Source organism: Scomber japonicus, chromosome 18 (assembly GCF_027409825.1).
Source record: "Scomber japonicus isolate fScoJap1 chromosome 18, fScoJap1.pri, whole genome shotgun sequence".
In the NCBI taxonomy this organism is placed as follows: Eukaryota; Metazoa; Chordata; class Actinopteri; order Scombriformes; family Scombridae; genus Scomber; species Scomber japonicus.
The window spans coordinates 13881302-13908491 of NC_070595.1; positions in this window are offsets into that span (position 1 = coordinate 13881302).

Consider the following 27190-nt stretch of genomic DNA (forward strand, 5'->3'; position numbering starts at 1 on the left):
AAACTCAAGTGTAGCAAAGACATAAGAGGCTCAAAACATACGACTGATTATGCTGACTCATAAGCTTACTCACTAGACTGTGAAGACAGCGGTGAAAGGAAAAAAAATGCATACATTACATGGGAGAAGCTTTAAATTCATGTGAATTTGACGAAGCAGAGGTCTGTTACAGCTTAACATTTCTTCATATTTATGTAATATTGAGGCATACTTGGCACAATAATGCTTATAAGAATATGCCTGATGACCTCTGTGCACCAATAGTGCTAGAATTGTTAGCTATTTAGCAGCAGGCCTTCCAGTTACACAATAGAGGTAATTCTAGGAGAAGTACATTAGTGTGCATTTTATATTTTAACTTTTGAATTGATTATTCATGGTGCCATTTCCTCTCTTGCAATGCCTTTTTCCCCTCATACCTTCATTCTACTCCATGCAGCAAGGAGGAAGTTTATGCATTCAGAAGTGAGCAGTATGAGGAGACATCATCAGAGAGGATAGAGCCACTATGTATTGATGTATGCCTGCCTGCCTTGTGAAAGAATAAATTCAGCCAATAATATACAGTGACAAAACCAACAAAACAGTCACTTTTATTAAGTAACTGTGACACAAGGTCATCCTATTTCCTAGAAGTTATCAATAATATTACAACAGCAATACAAATGTAATGCTGGCTGAATTACATTTTCTTTCAACGTAATGAGACAATTATGTTAATTAACATATTTGGCAAGTTGCAGAAATGTTAATTTTGAAGTTATGGGGTGAAACTTTCAAAGACAACCCTAACCCTAACCCTTGTTCTTCTTTTTACTATGAAAATATCCAATCTTGCAGTACAATATCCACCGGAGGAAACAATATTAAAACATTGTATGGTTATGTTTAGGCACTGCCAGCCCTTTACGGTTAGATCTTAGTCTTTGTTTAATAGAGAATAACATTTAAGCCACACAACAATCTTTCACAAACCTTAACCTTAACCTTGGGACTTCAGAGTGATATGTAAAGGTAACGAGTGTGAGAACATAATCCTGGCAGCAATTATGTTTGTCGACCCAGCATAATTGGTAAAACAGTTTAGTTGTAGTAGTCTAGACGACAGGGTTGTGTCATGAAAGTTGGTCTTTCATAAGTGGTGTAAGGAAAAGTGAGTTACATAAGTGAACTTTGTGTTAAGTAGCTTTCAGACTGTACAAGAGCAGCAACAGTGTAAGTTGGTTGCATGTCACATTGTGCGAGACCATTTAAATAAATCTTGGTCACAGTCTGTGTCAGAATGTATATTATCAATTTGAGGCATGTCAGACTGTGCACTGAATGCATGGATAATTGTAGTGCTGCAATTGTCTGTTACTGTATGTGACAGAGAGGGGAAACAAGCCAGGTTAAAATGACGATTAAATGTCTTTGAAAACCAAACAACATAACTATTTACAAAAGGCACGAGGTGTGGAGAGTAACTGTGTCAGTATTTTTACGGTGGCCGAGACCCGCCATAGCTGCAAATAAAAGTAACGCTGCAAACAAAAACAAACGCTGCTGCAAATAAAAAGAAACGCTGCTGCATATAAAAGAAACGCTGCAAATAAAAAGACACACCGCAGCAAACAAAAAAAAACGCTGCAAATAAAAACAAACGCCGCTGCAAATAAAAGAAACACCGCAGCAAACAAAAAAAAACACCGCAGCATATAATAAAAAAAACGATGCAAATAAAAAAAGACATAACGGAAGTGGATTACCGGGGACTGTTTTTGCCGAAACACCGGAAGAAGAAACAACAACAACAGGACTACGAATTGGAAAACGAACTAGAAAGTAAGTGAAAAATGGTAGCGTTTGAGGGTGACTTGTCTGTTTCAGCCAACATGGGGATTAGGATCGGAACTACAGACACTTAAAACACGCTGTTCCGCCTACGGGACGGGTCGTAGGTTGGGAGGTAGCCACAAGTCCTTCTGAATGTTTTAAACACCAACCCTTAAACATATTTATTCATGCCGTACATTGTTAGAAAGCATAGGTTGCCCTGATTCATTCAAGACCACTCACGAATTATATTGGTTGCTCACAGCCGTAATAGTATTCAGCCACTCAGCTAAAGTAAAAACAGCTATAATCTCTACATACCTTCAAAGTCTTCCCTTTATCCACAACGATCATCTTATGACTCAGGACTTTCTGTACAGCTCGCCAAGTATCCATTCTTGTGAAATATGAAATCCGTTTCCATAACATCGAAATACTTTCCTCAATATGTCCATGTATTTAGTCCAACACGTAACGTAATAACACAAATAACAAACCATATACGGTCCTGCTTTTACGTCTTTCCCTGACCTACACGTACAAGCAACAACTTCTTCCGGTGTTTCGGCAAAAACAGTCCCCGGTAATCCACTTCCGTTGTGTCTTTTTTTATTTGCATCGTCTTTTTTATTATATGCTGCGGTGTTTTTGTTTGCTGCGGTGTGTCTTTTTATTTGCAGCGTTTCTTTTATATGCAGCAGCGTAAGCTTTTGAGTGGAGTGTATAGATGAATGAGAAATATGTATTCTACTGTTGAATGCAGAACCCCCCCCCCCCCAAAAAAACAAAAACAAACCTTAAACCTGAAGAGATGTAGAATCCAGAAGAGAGAGACAGTCAATGAGACCAGACTGATATTCATAGCCTTGGTAGAGGCCTAGCCAGGTGTCACCACATTACCTTAAGGACCCTTCCTGACTGCCAGCTCCTGCAGGAAGAGGACAGTTGAGCCACTGTGAGCAGAAACCCCCCTCAATAAGAATTCATTTTACATTTCACATGAAAAATAACACTGACACTATCATTTAAGATGAACAATTTGTCTCAATATGTCACATAGTTAGTACATTACCCATAATCCACTCGTTCCAGGCTGCATCCTCCAGTACACTCATCCATTCCCACCAATCAAGCAACCATGGTACCACAGGAGCAAATTAAGGGGATGCAGAATTGAGAGATGAGCAGAGGAAAGTGTGGAATAGAGAAACAATAACCAATTGGCAAGACAGCACATCTGCAATTACTTTTTTCAGACTTCTTAATATGCCAAATGAAGTTGTATGGCTGCAGGAACAACAGCCACCTCATCAGTCTCTGGTTAAGATTTTGCAGGGACTTCAAAAAGATAAGAGGACTGTGGTCAGTGTAAACTGTCAATTGAGTTATCCCAGAGCCAACATAAACATTAAAATGCTGCGCCAACAAACAAACGATAATGCCTCCTTTTCGATTCTTGAATAATTGCATCGACCAATCTGTCAAAAAGAGCACCTATGCACTACACCGCTACATCATCCAGATACACAGCACAACTCCCAAGTCCTGAAACAACACGATTCATTAACTGTTGAAATTTTGCAGAGGCATTCAGTTAACCAAATGGCATTATTGTGTATGAATAAAGTGTTTGCTTTGCCAATTCATCTGCCCTGTACCTGTACAGTTTTAGTCTGAAGCTGGTAAGCATTTATGTCCAAATGCTAGATAATTTGGGCTGGATCCAGTATTTATTACCAGACCTGAAAGCTCTGTATAATAAGCATGCAACAATGATTTCAGTGTTTGGTGGAGTGATTGATGGTGAAAATACATTGATTTGTTTTATGGTTATAGGTTTTATGTGCACCTATTTAAGTACCTGAGCAGATGGGATCTGAAGTTGGAACCTTGGTCAGACTGTACTATTTTGGGGATGCCAAATATTGAGATGAACTGGGTCAAAGCTCTGAACATTGGCTGTAATACTGTGAGGTGGATAAGTAGCAGGACAGTTTAAACTCACTTAAATAGAAAAAAGTCATACAAAGTCACACAAACTTATTTTTTGTTTCACCTAGTTTTTGTATGATGGGAATGAGTACAAACCTTTTTTCTAAAGTTGCACTGATGCAATGTCACACTCTCCAGTGTATTCTGTGTCTTTTCATGCCGTATTCTGATTGGTTTGTTTGTAGACATGTGCTGTAGTGGAATTGCAAGAATTTAGTCTTAAATTTCTGATGCTTCAGAATTTTGCCTTTGGTTGTGTTTGGTCACCAAAGCTCCAAATCAGGTGTCAGTGGATGTGTCTTACAGTACCATATAGGACCACTGTTTTAGATTGATGGTCAACGTTTTTTTTACCATGTTTCTTTCATGATTGTCAACCTTCATCTCAGACAGCCTGAAATTACACAGTACTCTAGTTAATCACTGACACACATGAACTGGCTTATAAAATAATCGTCTCATTTATAGCACACTGACGCATTTTTTCCCCCATTTGCTCGCTGTTTTAGCGCAGGAAAATACTATTACTCTAACTAAAACTGTTGACATCAATGATCCATCATAACATTGGATAGAGACTGCAAAATTAAAAGAAAACCAAATCACAGTTGGATGTCTTTTTGGCTTTAACCAGCTGAATATTCAACCAATCACTGGTACAGTGAATATGACAGTCGTGCAAAGTAAATGACTGAATATTTAAATGATCAGTTTAAATAGTGCTTTGATTGTGGGCACTGACATTAATTGTCTCTCTAATTGCTGCTCTGGGTTGTATTTAAGGAGTTGAAGTTTGGTTCTCTGTCACTCTGAAGTCATGTTATTGCTAGGCTATGCAAGTCCATCCTTTTTTTGACACACACACACACTGTGTGTGTCAGACTAATGATTTGTAAATGTACTGTTAATGCCCAAGGGCCCAAAATCCTTATCTGCAACCTAACCTTCCCTCTTTCCAATAATTTCCAATCACCACTTTTCTATGTCATGACTCCTCCTCTCCTTTCCATTTCTGTTTGATTGCTTCAATTGCTTTCTTGTTCTCCTCACATCCACTGACTCATCTCCTGGCACTGGCCTCTCTACTGCTGTTTTTCTTCTTCTTCCCTCAAATCTCATCTGCCCACTTCTCCTCTTTCATCCACTTTTAGGTTATTTTTCTCTGCTCACCTTGATGAAATGGTGTAAATACAGAATATGAAATACACATGTGCTACCATACAAACCCACACACACGGGATTCTGTAACTCATTTGTGTAACCCACCCGTGGACCCAGGAGAGGGTGTGGAGGCTCCAAAAATGCTGACTTCACTTTGCTATGAGTAAGACTTGTTTGTGTGTGTGTGCTGAACAGTGATAAAAAAGAAGAATATAGTGTGACTGATTCGCTTCCAACCCTCTCATTGTGTCAGCAGCTGCTTCTCTTTGATGTGATTATGAGTGGGAGAAGAAGAAAAGGGCTGGGAGGGCAAGAGACAGTAGACATCTGTAAGAGAGAAAGACATACAGAATATAAGCATTCCATTGGAATTGCTGCACAGGTGTCACCTTTTAAAATTTAGGCAGTAATAACAAACTAGCCTCTCGTCCCCTGGAGACCATGTTGCTCATGTTGGTGTTCAACTTAAGATGTACAAGTGATGTATTTAAGTGAGTTTCAATATTGATGTGTCTTGTGTCTACAGCATTTGGCTATTACAAAATACACACTTAAAGCTGAGAGAACAATTGGACCAGGTGTCCATCCATTATTGAGAATGCCATGGAGACCAGACACAAACACACTACTACATTGTTCTGCATGATATCCTTCCTCTATGTTTTGTGGATGATTAAATACAGATGAGTACATCATTAGTATTGTAATGTAAAGCACTTACACTTTAGTCCCTAGTGTTATCATTTACTATCTGAAAGAAGGTACAATATAAAAATAAGTTTGCTATTCTTTGAGTTGTTTCAGTTGAGTTAAAAATTCAAGTTTGTCCTGACAGCTTCTCTTCAGCAAAGGCTCTTTGGTGTTAGACTCAAAAGGTTTCAACTCTTTGTGTGCATGAGAGTTGTGTAAGATGAAAGCACATGGAGTGTCCAAAGTGAAAAGTTTTCTTTGCTCAAAGATTTTTTTCTTTTTTCTCCAGAAAATATTTCAAGTGAACAGCTGGAAATTGCTACCCTGACAGGAAAGGTCAAAGGCTTCTCCCAAAATATTAGAATTGAGGGACTGTAAATATCCTGAGCAAATTGCAGGGAAGTCTGACCACTGATATCTAGTGTAGAAAGTTGACCCTTTGACCTGAGGTTCTCCCCACATGAATTTCCAAAATGAAAATGGTTCTTGCATGAATATGAAACACATTTGGGTTACTTCTCAGCTCAACTGACAGCCTTAGTAGGACCCTTTAAGACAATGATCCTCTCGGAAATTTGTTTTGACCCTTGTTATGGAACACAGGGTACATAACATATCCTTAAAAATACAATTTTAAACAGTTTAGATAGTTATTATGTAATAAATAATACATATTATAAACACCCTTGAGTAGTCCTGAATTTCCTTCTTTTCAGATGGAGAAAGCACACTGGGGAGATACTTCTAATCTGCTTTAATAGTTCAAGTCTGTGTTTGTGTGTAAGCGTATGTGTTTGTTTTAGTGGTTGAGTCTGTCTTGAGGATTCATTCAAAACATTCTTTGGGTGTGAACTCATGTTGCTTGCAAGTATATTTACTTTCACTTTTTAAGGGTTACAGTTTGTGTGCTTTTCTCATGTTAGCTATGGTAGCCGTGCCAAGTCATGATCATGTGTAATGCAGCTCTCCTCCATTTTAACTTATAAGGGAGGAGCAGGATCAGCCCAGTATTACTGCTGAAAATGAGATGTCACGCTCAGCTCACTTTGGGGCAGCCAGCCGGGCTCTCTAACTGATTTAGACTGTCTGTGTGTGTAAGCCTCTGCTTGTGTGTGTGTGTGTTGGTGTGTGTGTGTGTCAGGGAGAGGGCGAAAATGCCGGAGGGAGAGAGAGAAAGAAGGAAACGGACAGATAAAGAGAGGCAGAGAGGATAGGAAGAGGCCAATAGAGGGAGAGGGGGGCATGTGTATGTCAGTTTCTCTGACAGTTATTTGCACAAATTATTCATAGATAGGCAGTGTTGTTGTGTACTGATGGCTTGAGGTGTGTTGTGTCAGGTGTCCTGCTCTGTGGCTCAATGGAAAGATGGCATCTTATTATATATATAGTATCATTTACGGATCGAGCCATCTGTCACCTTGTACCCTTCTGATGCATCATTGGCCATTATTGTCATCATTATTGTTATCCTGCTTGTCTGCCCGGGTGATGTTAATTTACGTGAAGCACAGCAACTGAAATGAATGACAGAAAGAGAAAAAGAGAAAAAGAAAAACAAAGGACAGACTGAGGAAGAATAACTAGACTTTTGGCAGGCATTAGATCTAGATAGATGGATAGATATATAGATAGATAGATAGATAGATAGATATATGGATAGATAGATTTGTCATGCTTTTCATGGGTTCAATATGTGCATTTCTTCATGGTTCCTGATGCAGTGAAAAATCAGTATGCTTCTGGAAATCCTCTCTCCTCTCTCCTCTCTTCCTTTCTCACCTTTTTTCCCTCTGACTGTAGTATCAACTCAAGTCTATTCAACCGAGTTGCCACTCCCCTGCCTTTCCATTTTCTTCTCAAATCCTCTAGTGCTGAGTGATGCATTATTTACTGTCATTCTTCTCTACCATTTATATCCAAAGTTGAGTCACTAACACTCATATGTAAAGGTTTGTGTCATAAATGGACATAATGAACAGATTGCTTGTGTGACTGTGTACAATGGTTTAAATGAGGTTTTTACTGTACAGAGATGAGTTAACTCGCGATTAATCACACTTTTTTTTTTTTTTTTTAAATGTACGTTAAAAGGGATATTTTTCAAGTTTTTATTACTCTTATTAACATGGGAGTGGTTACATATGCTTGCTTTATGCAAATGTATGTTTATTATTATTGAAACAATCCAGAGCAATGAAATACTGCATGCTCCAAAAATCTGCTGTCAGTTATGATATCAGTTAGAATCTAGTTACGTTCACTCACCCCTTTACACACACAGTATCTCTCTCTCTCACTCACACACCCAGTCTGTCTCTCTCTCTTCCTCACTCACGCTCACGCACACACACACACACACACCTAGTGGGGTCTGCCTTTGACGAGCAGGAGGAGGTCTGTCTGTATCAGCTGTTCGGCCAGCGAGTGGTATTTGAGATTCGACGTACACCGTAATGCAAATTACTTTGGTCTTGTGGATAGAACATCTGGCAGGGCTTTGGAGCCGTTCATAAGACTATTTTCTTCATCCATTTCTGCTTGTTATCCAAAACATTACTGCTGCATTACTTCCTTATTTCCCAAACTACAATCCGGGACAAGGGTCAAACAGAACCTGCGCTAAAATGCTGTCAAAACGCTGTTAAAATGAATTGCACAAACATATATAGGTGTATAAATTTCCACTTATCTCCTTATTTTGTTTTCATTTTTCTTTATTTTGGCTACAGATCCAGTTTCGTCTCCTGTAACCCTGGCAGGGCCAATAAGGACTCGGAGTGCAAAGAGAGCAAATGAACCAACTTGGTGTATTATCCCAACACCCGCCAAACTTTGGAACAACAGTGTCTCAATGCAAAGTCTTCATGAAGGATACACAGCAGACTGGCTAGACAAGACAAAGGAGCACTTTTGAATCTCGATAAAGACATCTGAGGAGCAAATAGAGGCACTGCAGGTAGGAGAATAATTCTACAAATATACATATATTTTCTCTGTTGTGTATTAAACTGAGGTTCTGCTTTCATTTAAGAAAGAGTTTCACAGTTTTTCTTTGTATGAGTGACAGAATCCATTAAACACAGCTTAGAATCTATGTTCAATCATGATTTTAGCGTCGGCCACAGTCCCTCCGAAATCTCATTGACCACCCCTATGGTCAGTCAATGATGACAGCTGATTAGCTGACATATGGCCAGTTTGACGTTTCTTTCTACTATAGCAATAGTCATGCTAAGGCTGTGAGAGCTGATCTCCAGTGATCAGGTGTCACACATAAGATTGTGGAAAGTGAAGTCTGTGAACCTGTAGAGATGTAGGCTGGAAAGCCTTTATTGTATTACCCAGCCATTGCTGTTGCGGTATTTCCATAAACACAGTTAAAGGTGTAATGTGATGTTTCCAATTAGGTAAACTGAGTAATGATTGTGTGTGATCTATTTTTTTTATTGTTCAGAAAATGTTCAGGTGCAGCTTAAGTACTGTGTACAAGATGTTTAAAGTCAGTGAAGTCCATTGAGAACTTTAAAGCAGGGCTGTTAGCTGAAGTTATAACAGTTAAGTTCACTGTTCAGAGAGAAAAGAGCAGCTCTTTTATGTATTATATTATTTATAAGAGCTGATGCAAGCTGAATTAATGCCACAACGGTATGAATACTCTCTTAAATTTGTTTTACATCAGTAACTCACGTGAATAAATGTGTTGCACCATTTTGAACCCAGAGCTTTTCTGAAACTGTAGCATACAACGTATTTACTGCAGTACAGGAAAACAGCTCTTAGAAAATGTGTAGCCTATAGGTGGAAATAGAAAATGTAATGTATATGAGATAGAAAACTGTATAAATGGTAGCTGCATGCTAGTGCTGTTCTATGTTGTAATATTACATTTAGATGTTGTGGGTGGTCAGCATGACCCACTTTCTCTGTGTTCCATCTTGGCCACCTCAGTCAAAATGTCCTGGGTACGCCACTGTCTGTACCACTGTGAGTCATTCACAGTAGACACACACCGTGTGTGACTGTGTGTTTGTTCCCAGCGATATACCAGCATGTCTGACCTTTATCTACCTGTTATGAAGCGAACACATACACAAAACACATGACATAATCTTATGCAACAGCACAAACACAACCTCTCAGTTAGACACATGTGCTCTGCTTTTCGGTAGCCTTAATCTTTTTGCCATTGTCTATGTTTTTGTGTGTATGTATCCTCCCCAATCTCATCCCTACATAGATTTTGGCACTCTTATGACACCTGATTTCCTTCTTTTCTCCCATTATAATTACTATGGCTGCTAGAGGGCACTGTCATGTGAATGTAAACATATCTTGTTTTGGGAGCACTTGCTTGGGAGGATAGTGGCATACTCTCCGACAGTGTATGTGTAGTGAGTAGACTTGAGCTCTGGGGCAAAAGCATTAGTTAGTGTCTCCACAGGCATATATTATGCCATCTTCCCTGCTTTCAATGGACTTATTTTACTGGCAACACTGTCATTAATGTTGACAGTATTTCACTTACCATAGCTATTATATTCTGTTCTGTATGTGTCTGCTATGCAAGCATGCTGTGTGTGTCAGACAGAGATAAAGCAAAAGAAGTAATTGTTGTAATTATTTCTTCTTCGTTCTCTTCCCACCCACTGTGCAAGTGTTGAGAAAAACCATGCTACTCTTAGAAGAATATGCAGAATGCAGAATAATTTCACCTTGCCTCAGATTATCCACCTGCGTATTTATGAAACAAGGTTTCACAACCATTCATGCTGATCATGTCATTATTGCATTTGTCAGGAACAGACTTGTGACAGTAGCGTTACAAAAAAGGGAAGTCACACATGTAATCATTGTATGAAGGAGTTGATTTTGTCACTCAAAAAATATACACCATGCAGAGAGTATGAGCCTTACCATCAGTGGTTTAAGTGGGCACATTGATTTTAAAGTACAAACCAAAAAAAAGAAAGAAAGAAACTTAAGGCTAAAATTGTCACACTATATACAGTATTTGACGTGAAGCACTCGGTGTATGTAATTTATTTTGTTGTAAAGGACTTTGAGCTGCATTTCTTGTATGGAAAGTGCTATACAAATAAAGTGTATAATTATTATTATTATTATTGCAATTTCATGTTGTGTTAATTGAGCCTCTTCTGTAAATTAAAATGTACAATAAATCCTGTAACTGTATGAAAATGAGTTTGATAGTCTGGATTGTAAGGAGCAATTATAAATACAGGAATTGGTTTTGATTTTCTATTCCTTGAAAAGATAAACAAATTATACCTTTTCTCAAACCACTGGTGGAACATGGCAGGAAAAAATATTATTTGTGATGTATCAGATTTTGTCAAATACCATGAATTGGCATGTTAGGCAATCATTCTGGTGTCTCTTTCACTTCATTCTGTTCATTCTGTTTTGTTGTGCGATGAAATTTTGTCTGCACACAGTGATCCATGCTCCTCAATGTCAGACATGGTTTCAAGCAAAAAAAAAAAGTGTGTGGTGCACATTCACTGCAGCATTCAGTCTCTATGGGCATAACTACAGAGTTCTCACATGCACCAGCAGTTGCCGTGAGTTTCAGCCTCTGTGTTGGAAAAGAAGCACCAGCTGTGAATGAAGCATCTTCCTTTACAAAATCCTCAGCAGTGAGTAGATGAATGGCTCAAATGTGGACAGCAAATCACATAAGCTTGAAAATGTTTCTCATTGCATGTATGCTACCGACATTCCTCTCTGCAGTCACAGTTACTTTACCAGCTAAAGGGCTCATTTGCTAGCCTCCACAAAACAATTCAATCATTGAGAGGGAGGAGAAAAAAACAAACAAACAAAAAACTAACCCCTAAAATTTTAATTAATCTACATAAGACCCAGACCTGGAAATACAGAAATAAACAAGACACTTGGATTGCATTTGGATTGGAAGCACTGATACTACAAATGTCTTGCAGTGCCTCTAGAGTGTGTGCTTATGGCTGCATGTGTACACACAACCTTTATGAAGACATCAGATGTTGAGTACATTTGATACTTCAAAGCTATGTAAATAATACATGTTTCTATATAATCAGCTGTGACCTTCTTAATCAGTCACAGCAACCCTATGAAAATATATACAGTATGGTCTATTAACATTCAACAGTGATATAATGGACTATATGTGTAAATGAATGTTCTCTTGAAAGCTTTTTATGCGCTGTGAATATGGCACTGTCAGTCTTGTGATTAGAAGAACAGCCTCTCGGGGCCTCTTATAGGGAATTTTTGAGTCTGTCAGGAGAGCTAATATGTTATGATGCTTTTGTGGACATACTGTAACTGTATAATAAAATATAAAATAGCTTCAGATTCAAAAACCAACACCAGTGGGTTTGAAATTCAAACCGTAACAGTAAGAGTGCATTATTGTTTTATTTAATGAGTTAATTAGTTTGATTATATAATTAGAATTGACCCCTTTTGAATGCAAGCAACCTATTTAGAAGGTGAGCAATAACAAAATCAAGCCTGAATTCTCAGTGCAATTACACCAAAAAATCTGGCCTTCTAGGTGCAGAGTGTATTAGTAAAGACATTATGTTTAAAGTGTAAAACTAATACTGTCATGATGATTGCAGTGAGCCAGAGGCACAGAGATCATTCCAGGCATGCAAAAGAGATGATATTTAGACATTAATATTGTTTCAGTTAACCAACAGAGAAACCATTAACTGTTAGAGGCTGTTAGGGGAGGCAATTATTGGATGACTTGATGAGAGTGAGGAGGATATTAAGCTTGCCACTCAAAGATCTAAGTCGTTAGCAGCATGGTTAAAATTCTGTTCACGCTTCTCATGTTTGCATAGGGCTCCTTACAGTGACATGTTAGCTGTGCTATTGGAATACTATAGCTTTTCATCAACGTCTAAGTTTCCAACAAACAAGGTAGGAAATTGTAGAGACACAGAAGGCATTTTGAATTTGCCTGGCTCTCCAACTGTTGTAGGTGTGACTGATGGCTTCAGAGACACCAGGGTCTGTACAGATGTTCAGGGATATAATGACATGCAAAGTAAATGATCCCGCATCATCAGGAAAGCCAGCTTCAGTCATGATTAAAAAGTCAGATCTAAAATCAATCCAAGGAACCAGCACATAACACATACTGATCCCAAACCCCTTTATTCATTGGAGGAATCACTTGAGCAATTTGAGCAAAAAGTGGCCAATCTATGTTTTCAGATACATCTTTGGCTTATTTAGGTGTGATACTCTTGTCATTTTCCATTGTAACCACTTGCACTGATGCTATAAGTAATTTCAGGAAAAGTCTATATGTGTGACAACATTTCTTAATTAGTGTGCACTAAAGAGTGACTGAACTGGTTGAACTTAATAAATGTTTTGCTAAGGAGCTGCTTGCTTTAAGTGCTGAACTTACAGTTTCTGCTTAGCAAGCATGTACATGAAACTGGCAGTGATGCAGTTACACAGCATTGTGACTGCCTGCAGTGTGAATGCCAATGAAGGCACGGTTGTTACAGCAACAGTCGTAGGGAACTGCAGCACTGGGACACATAATGTTATTCAGTTCTCCCACTATACACATCATGCTGTTAGAGCTTTCCAGTATGATCATCTGGTCAACATGAGAAGTTGCAGTTTAGATTTACTGCCTTTGAAGCCAATCTCCAAAAGGTGAAAGTGCTTCCTCACAGATTGAAAGTGATCAAATCTGACTGCTTCTGTAAGCTTGGGGATACTGTATGTACATTTCAGTTGAGGCCAAGGTTGTGACTCTTGTTCAAGAACTCAGTTTCACTCAGACTGATCCTGTAGTCACTCTTACTGGTCCACACTCATAATGACAGAGTTAGCACAAGCAAGAGATGAGGAGACAGACAGACACAGACACAGACACAGACACAGACACAGAGAGAGAGAGAGAGAGAGAGAGAGAGAGAGAGAGAGAGAGAGAGAGAGAGAGGCAAATTTTAAGCTTGTGTGTTTTTGTGATATACGTGTAAGTGTCTGCTTACATTCTGATCCACCCCATTTAACCATCAATCTAGCAAATCCTGCTTTAATTATGAGCCATGTGTCCCCCCAAACTCAATCAGAACAAATAAAAAAGCCTTTTCAGCTATAATGGGATTATCGATTGGGTGGCAGCCTAGAACTGAGACTTTGTGTATGTTTGTGTTTGTGTGTGTGAGTGTGTATGTGCACGTGTGTGTGTCATTATCGTCTGGAGTCCTGTCTGTGTGGGTGCTGCAAGTTAAGGGCTGTAGGAATGAAGCATTAAATTGCCTCACAGTTTGAGTCTCATCAACAGTGTGACATGTTTTACTGATGAGTTCTGACTGATATCCACCAAGACGCTCATTACTTTGCTTTTCCCATTATCTCAGACATCAGTGTGCTTGTAAATTTTCTTTGTCTGTATTTGTTGACTTGGAAGAGTAGATGGTTAAAGGTTACTGAGGCTTGGTTTATATTTGATTGCCATCAGTAAATTTGTTATCACATTTCAGTGAGCTGGGAACCAAGATGGCAGCAGCTATCACATTTTCACCTTAGTGTTGACTTCTGTTGAGTACCTCGTTCTCTAGAAAGTTACTGAAATTGTCACCCATGCATTTCTCAAACATATGCATGCTGGGAGATAAGCCTTCTACTTGTCTAACTTTACATTAGTCAACTTAGTGTAGTGTTTACAGCTTGTCTATCGCTCTGCTCAGTGGCACCTGGACTGACAGAAAATTGATTAAGTGTGTGTGAGAGCCACAAGTGCATAACAATTATATCATAAACATTCAACAATAACAATAAAACCACTTATTTATATATAAATAATTTGCAAATATTGGATTCAACTCCAACGGGTAAGACAGTTTCTATTTTTTACCAAATCTACAGGTTATACAGTTAGTACTAAGAAAAAGAAAACATAAGAGCAATCGGATATGATTCGACACTGGCAGCCATATAAATTGTTCTCTTATGTCCTCTTTCTCCTGTCTGTGTCTCTCTTCCATTTACTATGGACTTCACACACTACACACACACACACACACACACACACACACACACACACACACACACACAGGCGCACACATACACACACACTTTGACTGAAATTGAACAGTAAGGCAAGAGAACAAGATAAAGAGCAGGAGGGGGAAGTTGCTGTTACCACCTCTGTCATCTATATGTCTATTGCCTGTATCACAGTTGAACTTTCCATTACATCTTCACCTGCTTACTTGATTTTAGGCTGTATTTATTATGTGTTTACATATACACTATGTCTAGTCTTTTATTTTACACAAAAATGAAACTAATAAGTGCTTCTCAGGTTTCTTTCTATTCCTGTTGTCTCTATCTCTTGTTGTGTTCCCTCCCCCTCCTTCTTTTGGTGTTACTGTGGCAGTCAGTGTGCCAGTATGCAGAATGCATTTGCTAATCCTGCTCACATTAGGTTACATCACTGGCCCTTTTGCTCCTTTGATACAGTGTTTGCACGATTACTGAGCGTATGCTGTGGGTCTCATGCAGAGAGAAAGTAAAATGATATAATCTGTTAGAAAGTTGTTTGTCTCTTCTCTCTGTCTCAGTTCTGCATAGTCTATATGTTGCTCTGTCTCTGCATTTAGAAATGTTTCTGTATTATTACAGCTCCAACAGAACAGACGGTACACACAGGTGCATGCATAAATTCAGTGAATCCGAATGTATGCATGCACGAACCGTGAATTCTGTGATGTTTCAAATGAAAGAAAAATTACGTACACGTATATGTCATATGCTGTGTCTTATCATATATTTTATGTTAAGCTTTGTCCCTGCCTCAATCTCTCTTTCTCTCTTTCCTGAACTTTTAAATATTACCTCACATTTTTATGGCTTTCAACAACCTTTTTCTGGCTTCCAACAACCTCCCTCATTCTTCCTTGCACCCTTTGAAGTTTTAATCCATTTGCCAGGTCTGTTGGCTAATGAAGCCGCAAACTTGTAAGTAATTATCAGTGCCAGTGTCTGAAAAAGATCTAAAGAGAAAGTGTAATTATAACTATGATTGCTATTATATTCCAGAATTAGTGTATGTGTGTGTGTGTGTGTGTGAGTGATAGTTATATAGTAAGTAAAGTGACAAATACATAATGTACTAAGATCAGTGTCTTTGATACAATATTGGTTGCTGTAGTGGACACCAATATGAAAATGCACACACACATACACACAAATACACACAAATACACACATACATATTGCCTGTAGCATACCCTCAATTAGAGAAGAGAACAGAAAAGAAGAAGAGATGACATAATGGGGGTAGTGAGAAGGAAAGATGGGAATGTTCTGAGAGAGGAGAAGAGAGCAGTAGACAAGACATGAAGGGACATCATTGCTCTGATCGTATGGTTCTCATTCATGACGTACAAATGGAGAACATTTTAAGCTAGAAAAAGAAAGATCAAGACAATATGTTTGTCTAAGAGAAGAGTATGGGGGTTGCATCAGCCTCATTTGATCCATGCTAATCTACACTGACATTTACATTAAGGCCCTGCACTCCACTAGATGAAAACAGAACATTCCAAGACGACTGAGAAAAAGGGAGAGAAAAAGAAATCATTTCAGAATCAGCTTTTTTTTTGTCCAATTACTGTTTGTTTACACATGCAAGGGATATAACTCCAGTTTCTTGTGGCTCAACATAGTTCCATGATGAAACCAAAAGATGGCCGGTTGGTTGATTTTAGAGCATCTAAGTGGTTATTGCATTATTTTATAACCTTCCTTAGAAATACTTTTCAGATGCCTGATGCAGAAGGGAACAAATCTGTAAAAGTTTTATGATCTGACAACCCTATGTGCTTATGCCTCCCAAAACAAATCACTGGTGGACACTGTTTTATGATCTGACAATTTACTACTTTTTTAAGGTCTGGGAATGAACTGCCAAAAGTGTGACATTTTATTGTCCCATGTGTTTTAGGGGACCTTCTGTAATGACCAATTGTGCTTTCCATAACACATTTAGAGTTGATCTGAAACTGAGTGGAAGTTGCTGGTTTGGAAATTCAATGCTTTACAGACTAGTGCTGCATAAACAAAACACCATATCAGGCTATTTGTGGAAAATGTTAATAATTTATCAAATGGCACTGTTCAAAATTAACTTTCATAGTTTTTATGGTAAGTATACATAGTATGATAAACAATACAATATATTCTTTCATTACACTGGATCTCTACAATCTAAATTTAGTTAGGTCGCAATTCACCATGGGCATGACCAACAAACCGAGGGAGTGGGAGAAAACCAGAGAAGAAACAGTAGGAGAGTATCGCAGAGAGAGAGAGAGAGATACATCCTCCATATACAGTACAGCGAGCTATACAAGTTGCATAAGATGACCTATCTAGTGCTGATCAGTATGCTTGCAAAAACCTAATCCAGAAGCAACTGCTGAACAACTGTACTTCAGCTAAAAAAGTATAATGACTGACAAGTTGAGGTTGAGGCAATGGGAGATACACAAAGAGAAATATGATCAAAGACTAGGCTAAATGAAGCAGCATTCAATTCTCCCATGGGGACTTTGTGCATCCATACCCAGCTTAGGGGGTTCTTCGAATGCGTTTGTTTCATGGGCAGATACTTTGCGCAGCAGGGAATAGCTCATATGTGTGAGTGTGTGTATCTACCATCTATATTTCATGATGATATTTCTAGGTCTGCGTAATCTTTAATGTTCACTATTCTTACAAAAAGAGAGAAGTAGTTGGGGGGATGGAGGTGTAAGCTTCAGAGTATGACCATATCTGTCCACTAACGCCTTGTTAGCACAGACTGCATGGCAGGTTTTAAAAGTAGGATTCGCAGGACAGACCAGTGGCTTCCAGTTAAATCCATGGTAGGGATCAGAAGTTTCCTGTTATACTCTAAGCTTTTTCTATTTTAATAAGATTGTCATGTTCTTCAAACACTCTTGGGATTCATGACAGTCACATCTTACTGTCCCCACTTAATGTGCACCATCATCTGTACAAGCAAGATGATGCTTCACTGTTAGCAAGCCTCTAAACTCAGGTGACTTTTATGTCATCACAGCTTTATTCAGACATGACAGGACATGAGTGAAAAGATATTTGGCACTATAGAAAGAGAGAGGGAGCAATGAGTTAAAAATATTACGAGTGGATTTTTTTTCTTTGTTCATTTATAGGCTGCATTACTGATTGACCGTAAAAATTATGGTGCTGTTGACCATTAATTATTGACCATTGTTCATCCTTGCTCCTTACAGTGAACTCACTGATACATTTTCTCATAAATTCACTTACTGATACATTTTTTCATAAATTTCAACATTCATCGGATAGGTCCAATTGTTGAATGACAGGATGCTGTACATTAATCATTTTTCTGGCCTATTCATTTATTCAGCAGGTGGAATAATAATTGAAAAAAATAGCAAGGCCGTACTGATCTGATTACTAATGTTATGTTTTAACCTTTTCTGCTCCAGTAAATGTTGTTTTTATAGCCTTGAAGTCATAGAATTGGCTCTATCACAATGTTGCATGCTTTATTAAACCTATTTTGTGCATAACAGATGAACGTATTTATGTATTGAATTAATTACAGTGTTGTGTAAATGAAACAAGCATTTGTGTCCCGGCTGCAGCATTTACATTCATCTGACAGCAAATGCTCATTCAGACATGTTAAATTGCCAGCAGATGAACATAAAGTTGGGACTGACTGCATGTCTGAAAGGGGCTTCAGATTCCATTCCCTGCCCATGGAGGCTCTTACTCACTCCCAGGCATAGTAGTTTGACAATATTGACATGTGACACCTCTTAGTGTAATGATGAATCATATGTTACATGTGACTTAGCTACAGTAAACAAGCAACTTCAACATCACACCAATCATCCTCAAGCCTTTCCATCTCAGAAAGTATATGTGTGTGTGTGTATGTGTGTGTGAAACTGCAGTTTTTCTTTTCTTTTTTTTCTTTTGGCCCAGTTGCACTTTGCGATTTGATTATGCATCTGTTTGAACAGATAACAGAAACCGCTGTTTGTAGTCATACAGCTCTGAAGACTGTTTGTCACCCTGTTAATGAAATGAGTGACAGTGAGTCAGACTTCACTTTCAGATACTCTGTTTAGTTTTCATTTATTCGTGTTATTTCCATTTTGATCCTGATCTATCTATTTACTACATACAAATAAACCGCAAGTCAGTTCACAATTTACAGATGGTGGACTTGTATGAAACAAATTGTGGTCTATTTGAGATCAGAAAAAAAACCTTTGAACTACTGAATGTTAGCTCACATTACTTCTGTAAAAGGATTACGTCTACTCAGTAAACGATCAAGCGACTCAGCTCAGTATACACATACCAGATTTCACTGACAAGAACATAGTGAGCTCTGTGAAGAACCAAACTGTGGTGCCACTTACTGATTTCGAGTTCAGCTCCCATGTGATGCTCTATTTCATCCAACCTTTTGCTCCATGCTGTTTTTCATGTCAATATCTGAGGCAGTCTTCTACTCAAATAAGCAAACATGCTATTAAAAAGTTTGGATATGCAGTATTTTTAGAATGGTCACATGGTGTTTACTGGGCCATAATTTCTGTGTATGTGTGTGTGTGTTGCAGAGTCTCAATTAAGATGCACACACACATACACCTATCACCACCACAGCACACATACATTGCCAGGAAGATGAAACTAGAGCACTAAATGAGGAACAGTGTGTCGTCTGAGACCTAGCCTGGTGTTATTTTAAAGCTGTGAAGCATGTCAGGGTTATATTATCTAGGTAGCCTAGAATGTGAGCAACCTGTTGGCCACCTAATGCATGCACGCTGTACAGGTTGGTATAAAGGTATAAAGTCTTAAAGGTTGTTTCAAAGACAGTCCTACTTAAAAACTGAGTCATGGAGAGACAAAAAAAGGGACAAAGTAGTTACAAAGCAAGAATTTTACAGTTATACACTATGTAAACCTATACAAAATGCAATATTTCATTATCTGACAAAAAACATCATTCTCTTCTATATCAGAGTAATATAAAATAAGACCAGCAAGTTTCTCATTAATTGGTAACAGAGCAGATTTCACATAGTCTACTGTCCTGTGTAGTATGCTGGCACAATTCTTCTACAGTCCTGAAGTAATCACAAAAAATGCATTATTCGCTGATGTAATGCTAAAAATAGCCAGTTGGGGAGCACCTTGGTTGTTAAATGGTGATTGCGTATTCTACATAATGGCAGCATCCCTGGTTCGGTTCCAGCAAGGGACCTTTGCTGTAGGTCATTCCTCTCTCTGTTTCCTGTCAGCCTCTATGCCAAGTACTTAACTTACTTTTTTTTTTTTTTTTAAAAGCTAGTTGGTCAAAATGCACCAACAGCATTGCCTAACCACATAATTTAAGAAAGGTGCAGTAGGATGGCTAAGTAGGATGTATAACAAAATCTGAATAAGCTTCCATTAATATATGACTCTAGAGAGAGCATCAGTTGACTGACTGATAGATTGGTTCTGAATCATTTTCCTCTTTTTAAATGTTTATTTTAGTCTCATTATTCAGTTTGTGTTATGACAGTTTTATACCTCCTCCTCTGTGTATCAACACAGACTGATTTGTGCTACAGTATCTTATAAATGGGATTTGGCAGTAAGTTGACAACAAAGTCGTTGAGTTTTCACTTCACCCTCAATGTACCTCCAATTTTTATACAAACAGAAGATCATTCTGTTGCAAATGTCTGTGTGCTCTTGACTAAAATTGTGAATTACAGTTCTATGTAAGTGTGTGCAACTGATTGAGGCACACTTGGCTCACAAAACAGTGAGAGTGTGGCAGCGATTATTACCATTGCAGTCAGCAGTGTATGAAACCATTGTTCTCACAACCAGCCATATGCTGATATGCCTACATGCATATATCATCACCGAAATGGGAAGAAATACTGTCGCCCACGGACAAAGACAGAAAAAGAGAGAGGACAGAATAAACAGACAACAACTTGCACAAATAAATGTACACAAAATCCTGCCAATGGCTGCTAGGTACCACTACTTATGCTTACTTTAGGCTACATTAACCATTCAAATATCGAAATGTTCAGCTCCTAAAGAATGATACTCAGTTATCAAATGTTTTACCTTTTGACTAATAACTCATTAACTCATTAATAACTAATTAATTGAGGATTATTAATAATATTTGCATTGTGTTTCAGCATTTTGGATTTTTTGGTAAATATATGTTTTGCTTCTTTTGGCACATATTTCATCTAATCTTCACCAAACTTGACACTGAACATCATTTTTTGGGTATCACTTACCATTTGTCAGTAATTGGTCATCAAACTTTTAAGTGTGGCCTGATGCACTTAAGAGGCCACAACTAAATTGGACTGCAACTCAATTTGTGAATTTTGTACAGTCACATTGGACAATTGTGTACCATTTTGCACTTTTCTGCAATCCTATTGTCTTCCATACAATGAACCATGGTACACCAGTTTGCGGTGAGAATGTGTAACTAAGACATACTGAATCATGGCAACAATAGTCCCACCTTTTGACCATTCGTAAACTGCTACCATACTACTTATTAACTGCCATATATCTTTAATGCAATATTTAATTACTAAATTCAGCAAAGTTGCACAGATTGGGAAACGTTTGTAGCTGTTGATACAATTTCACCTTTAGGTGGTGCTAAAATATTTTTAAAACCATTGTGGGACCATTAGTACTGTAGCAGTAGATGCAGTTGGCAGCAGCTGACAGCTTCCAGCTTTCGCACACATTTTCTTCAGAAAATGCAAATATTCTCATTTAAATTAGCTTTACTGCTGTGGCTTGCTGCAGGATGTCAGGAAGAAAAACAAAAATAAACATAATTATGGCAGCATAGTCTTACCATTGTCAAGCTGTCAGAAAGGTGAGGGAGAGTTTGAGAGAGACAGAGAGAATAAACTCATGATGATGGCTCTTAAATTTCCAACCCAGGGGACAACATGTGTTATAATGAGGATTATTTATGCTATCTTTCACCCAGTGTTAAACTCAAAAGCAGCTGTTTGCTTGTTCTATGTCAATTTATGTTTATACAGCGTTTTTATCTACTCATTCTACTTGTTTCTTTGTCCCAGTCTTTTCATCTGGCATTCCTTTTACTGTTATTCTTCCTCCTTCCCTAAACACAACCTGCTCCTATCTGACCTCATCACTTTGAAGTGAGGCAGATAGAGGTCTTCAGCTACTTTCCATCCACTTTCACAATTCATAATTCATCTAAGTACCCCTTCTATACTGTAGGTGTGTACACTCAGCTACCTCTCTCCTTCATTCTGTCCTACTCCCTCCCCTTCTTTCTGTGTCTGTGCAGCAAGACTGACAGACATTTGAAAGAGAAAATGAGAAATACGACATTTGAATAAAAGCCTGTGGCTGACCACTTGTTTTGTCACTCATTTAACCAAAGCAAGCAACGTCTATCCTCTTTGTCAATCCAGTAAGAGAGAGTTTATGCGAGTAAGTGTTCTGTTACTCCATATGGGAACAAATTTATTGTATAACTCCCTGTCGAACAATTTGGTTTATTTACTGTGTGTGCTAATTAGCTAAATAAATAATCAGTTATTTGCATTATGTATCTGTTTGAAGTGATAGAATACACAATTGTTGATCCAATATAGCTGTGTGCCATCTTTGACACCAATAAATGTTCCATCTTATTTAGTGCTTCCACTGGTAATTTCCGTTTGTCTTATGTTATGCAGACGATGCTCTGTATATTTCTAGTAACAGAAATGTATAAAGTTTCTTTTTTTTAAAAGATTGCAATTAGTTCAGAACTCAAATGACTTAAACACAATAATTAAATGTATTGCCATGAGTTTATATTCCCAACAGTGGCCTGCGATACCCACACAAGTCTGTTCTGGACTTGATTTCCCACATAGATTGAGACCTACAGAGGAGCAAGACTTTTGAAAGTTAGTGTTTTAAAACAATTTTCTTTTCTTCTACTATCTACTGGTTTGACATTTGTTCATATGCCTTCTAATCTGCTATTCTTTGAGTGTACTTTGGGACTCTATATTGTTCCAAAAAGGGCATTGTAACAGTCGATCTTAGCGTTGTTAGTTTATGATTATAAAAGTTCAAAACTGGTATATGGAATGAATAAACGTGAGGCTGATGGAGACAGACTTGCAGCACCTACATCAAGAGAACCCCTGTCATTTAAGAAAGCAACTTCTCCTCAAGTTCAACACATTTGCCATAACGGTCTGTATACACACTTTGCTGTGTAGCATCAAATTTGATTGAAGTGCCTTTCTGGAGATGAAGCCTCGCTTTGGGCAACTTACATTATACTGGAGAGGTAGCTTTCAAGTAGGAGACTAATGGGTTCTGGTTCAGAGAATTACCTACAGTGAAGAATACAGAGAGGTAGATAAAGTGAGAGAGTGACAGACAGGTGAGGTGATTAATTAAGTGGGAGCAGGTTTAACAGTGGAAGTCGAAGAAGGGAATGGAGAAGAGGGGGAATGAAGTGTGAATATGAAATACTGGATAGATTATTTTTTGCAAGAACAGAGAAGTCACTGAGCACAAAGATTTGGATGGGTGAGAGAGAAAGAGAGAGAGAAAGAGAGAGAGAAAGAGGGCGAAATGCTGATAAATCTTGTGAATGGAGCTCAGTTGTTTGCAGTTCCCAACTCAGCACTTGGTGCCAGGACAGTAGTAGTCTGGCTTTGTTCTTGCATACCGTAAATTAAGATTTATTATAATTATTTTTAAAAATCCATTACCAGGTTGTCAAATTATAGAAGGTTTGTCTTATTTGACCTAAATTGACATAATTCTTGTGCATGCAGATGGACAGTCATGTAAACTCACCTTCATGAGCAACAGAGTAGCCAACAGAGGCCTTTCCAAGAGTTGATGAGGTCTGGGGCTAAGGCCAGACCATGTGGGGCTGTGGTCAGGGTTGTGCATGCCAATTTGTTTTGGGTGGTCCATGCTGTTCAGCCTGGAACACTACTGCCTAAATGTAATACCATTTTTTTTGTACTAATGTCATGACAGTTGCTCTGAAAAAAAAAACTTGAACTGAAACTTGTAGCACCAGTGTTTGCTGGCAGACTATTTAGGATTGTGCAACACACTGATGTGGGTTGGTTGAAATTACAATTTAAAAAATCATCAATGTTGCATTTGTTAGTGTTTTAGAAACCATATAACCACATGGATGTAAGCACAAACAATCACTTTCATAGACTACCCATAAAACCAAATATTCCTTTGTAGGCTAGTGGGTAAGTCCATAGAGCCATTTAGTTTCACGTGGGTCTTGGGAGATTAAAACATGTCCCAAAATGATCTCAATGATTTATAAGAAGCCCAAACCTTGTTAAATTCATTGAAAAATAGATGTAGAATAAATGGATGGATGTCACATATAAATTTTACATTTTTGCTGAGATCAAAACTACTTTTATTTCTTTTAGATGTAATGCCATGTATGTGTTCTATTCACACATATTTACACACTCGTTCAAATACTCACTTCCAGCTGCAGATTCTGCTTGCATACTGTAAAATGTATGATTCAAACACCCACCCACAGAGGTTTCATATTTGGCACAGTGTGACTGGGCAGCTTATAATCTGGACTCATTTATGTACAGCTCAGGAGCAGTGCGTTCATTAAAACATCTACTCACATCTGGATCTCTAATCCCAGAGACAAATTGTACTTTTCTTGTTTAACTCCTACATGTTTTTGTATTTGTTTGTACATACACAATATGTTTACATAACATTTGCAAATATCGCAGTGCACACAGTCTTTAAATTCTATGTGATGTGCTGATGGCAGCCACAGTAATACCTATTTGACAGTGTGGTTTTAAAATTGTACTATTTCCTGGAGTAGGTTATACTGCCATTACAGCTCCTACGTGATAAGTATGAGTTGCATTTATAGGATCACTGCATCACTTGTGACATATTCCATATTAAATTTGAGACATTACAATAATTACCACAAACAAGACCATTCATTAGATGACTGACAGCTTCTAATAGTCTCTTACCAAGAAAATTAGGCTCAGGGCCAAGGGGTCACTTCCTGCTGGGAGGGAAGGTTTACACACAGACACAGAGTATCAGTATAATAGCACAGAAAGTACTGGAGTTTATGAGAAACATATCTACATTTTGAAAAAAAAGAAAGATAGTAAGAAACTATAGCAATGCTGTAATTGATACTACTCTTATGTTACACAGAGTTGAGCACGTTTGTTTTGTTGTTTTTGTTTTTTTACCCCACATTGACCATGGTCTTACTCTCAGGGATTCAAAGTAAGATGCAGCCATCATAGCTAAGTGTTGAGGCCAGTGCACGTCCTGTAATGACTGCTACATTTTGTGGTTTACAAAAAGACCCTGACTTCTTTGAAATCACAGAAGGACAACTGATAGGACATAAGTCATTGGTCATGAAAAAACAATACTTCTTTTCACCAGAAGTTGGTATCTAATTAACTGATTTACTAATTTCACTGCACATTTTCACTACACTTCAATTAAGAGGACATATTGCATATTTTGATTGAAAAGTCTTGTATATTTACTTGAACAGTCGGCTCATAATCAAAAGAAACAGACAATTTGACTAGTAAAAATCATCCCAGACATACTGAGTTTGGGATCAAATTTCAACCCACTGAGTAACAACCCAGCAAATATATGCTTTTGATAATCATTAGTCCACCATCTTTTGTGTTAGCACCATCTGACAATTGTACGGACGGAATGTGGATACGGACTCAACAACTGATTTGAAATCCCTGGCACTATTTGACTGAGGCTAGGATTTGCTGTCCAAGAAGTGTTGAACAGTCTTGACTCTTGGCTTGAGAGAGTAAATGAAGCACTGCTTGTTGTTGTTCCTTCAGGGGAGACAGGTGCTGAAAGAGCACTGATGCATGCAGACTCTCTAGATGCATCTAAACTCGGCCTTGTTACAGTCCATGCCTGCAATCTTCCAAGAGCTGCAATTGTGGTTGACAAATCTTGTCGTTTTAGGAATGCTAATAGGGGAAAAGTGGCAGTTAGTTAAAACTCCCAGTGTGAGATAATACACTTCACTATAGGGGGTTGTGCTTCAGGGACATCAGAGGAGACAGCAAGAAAAAGAGAAAGGAAGGATGGGTTTAGGATTAAACGATAATATGGGTAACAAGAGGCAGCTGTGATACCAAGTATGTTTCCCTTGTTATTGAAGGGATGTTATTTATATTGGATTTAATGCTTCCAATGTATATCATGTGTCATATATATTAGAAGACAAATGTGCCCACTGGAATAATGGAAATGACACCGATTTTTAGCATTTCATCCAGGGTTTGGCTTGCCATCTGGTTATGCAGGTGTGCATTACAGTACGATCACACACATTACTTAGCCCAGTTAACTAATGATGACATGTTACAATGCAGCCTCAGTGGGATCTCAAAGGACTGACAGGATAATGCAGATGAGCAGGAGTGTGTGACAGGAGACGGTAGATTACACATATGCATTACAATATTGAAAGTAAATATTCTAAATACTAAAAAATTCATTAGAGCGCAGGATTCCAATTGTATTATATCTGTAGTAAAGCATACTGGAATTTCTATAGACTAGACAGGTTTAGTCTAGACAGGTCATCATCATATAGCTGCATTACCTTTGATGATTTATAGATGCAGCTGAAAAAGTGGTTAAAGGTGTCCAGATGCTGCTGAAAGCCAATTACAAGCTTATACTGCACAAGGTGTTCAAGTCTGGTCATTTGCACACTACAAGTTTCTTTTGAGCTGAGGGAAAAAGGTATTTTTTAAAATATATAAAATGTGCTTTGAAAAATAAATGGTAAATGAGCCACACTTATATAATGTATTTCTTGTCTTCAAACTACTCAAAGCTCTTTACACTATGTACAACATTCATATGCTTATGGCAGAGCCTGTCATGGAAGGAGCCAACCTGCTCATTAGGACCGAATCTAATGCACGTATACACACACACATCCATCTGGAGAAATTTGGGGTTTAGTATCTTGCCCAAGGACACTTTGACATGTGGACAGGAGGAGCCGGGGAGCGAACCACCAATCTTCTGATTAGTGGAACTCCTGAGCCACAGCCGCCCAATACATTTTTCAATTACCCAGCTACAATCCTTAAAATGACATCTATTCTTCTCCTTTATTGAAAAATCTTAAATCTGTAAATATGCAAATATTTTCTTTGAAAATATGATTGCTGGATACAAGATATCTCCTGCTTCACTGGAAAGTCCATTCTCAGTATTTTTGCACACATCACACTTAAGTTGCATAATGGGGCCCACAAATGACAAACATAGTATAATGGTAAATGCTGAAACACAGTGTATAGGAGTACAATAACAGAAAAGTGAACACAGTGAA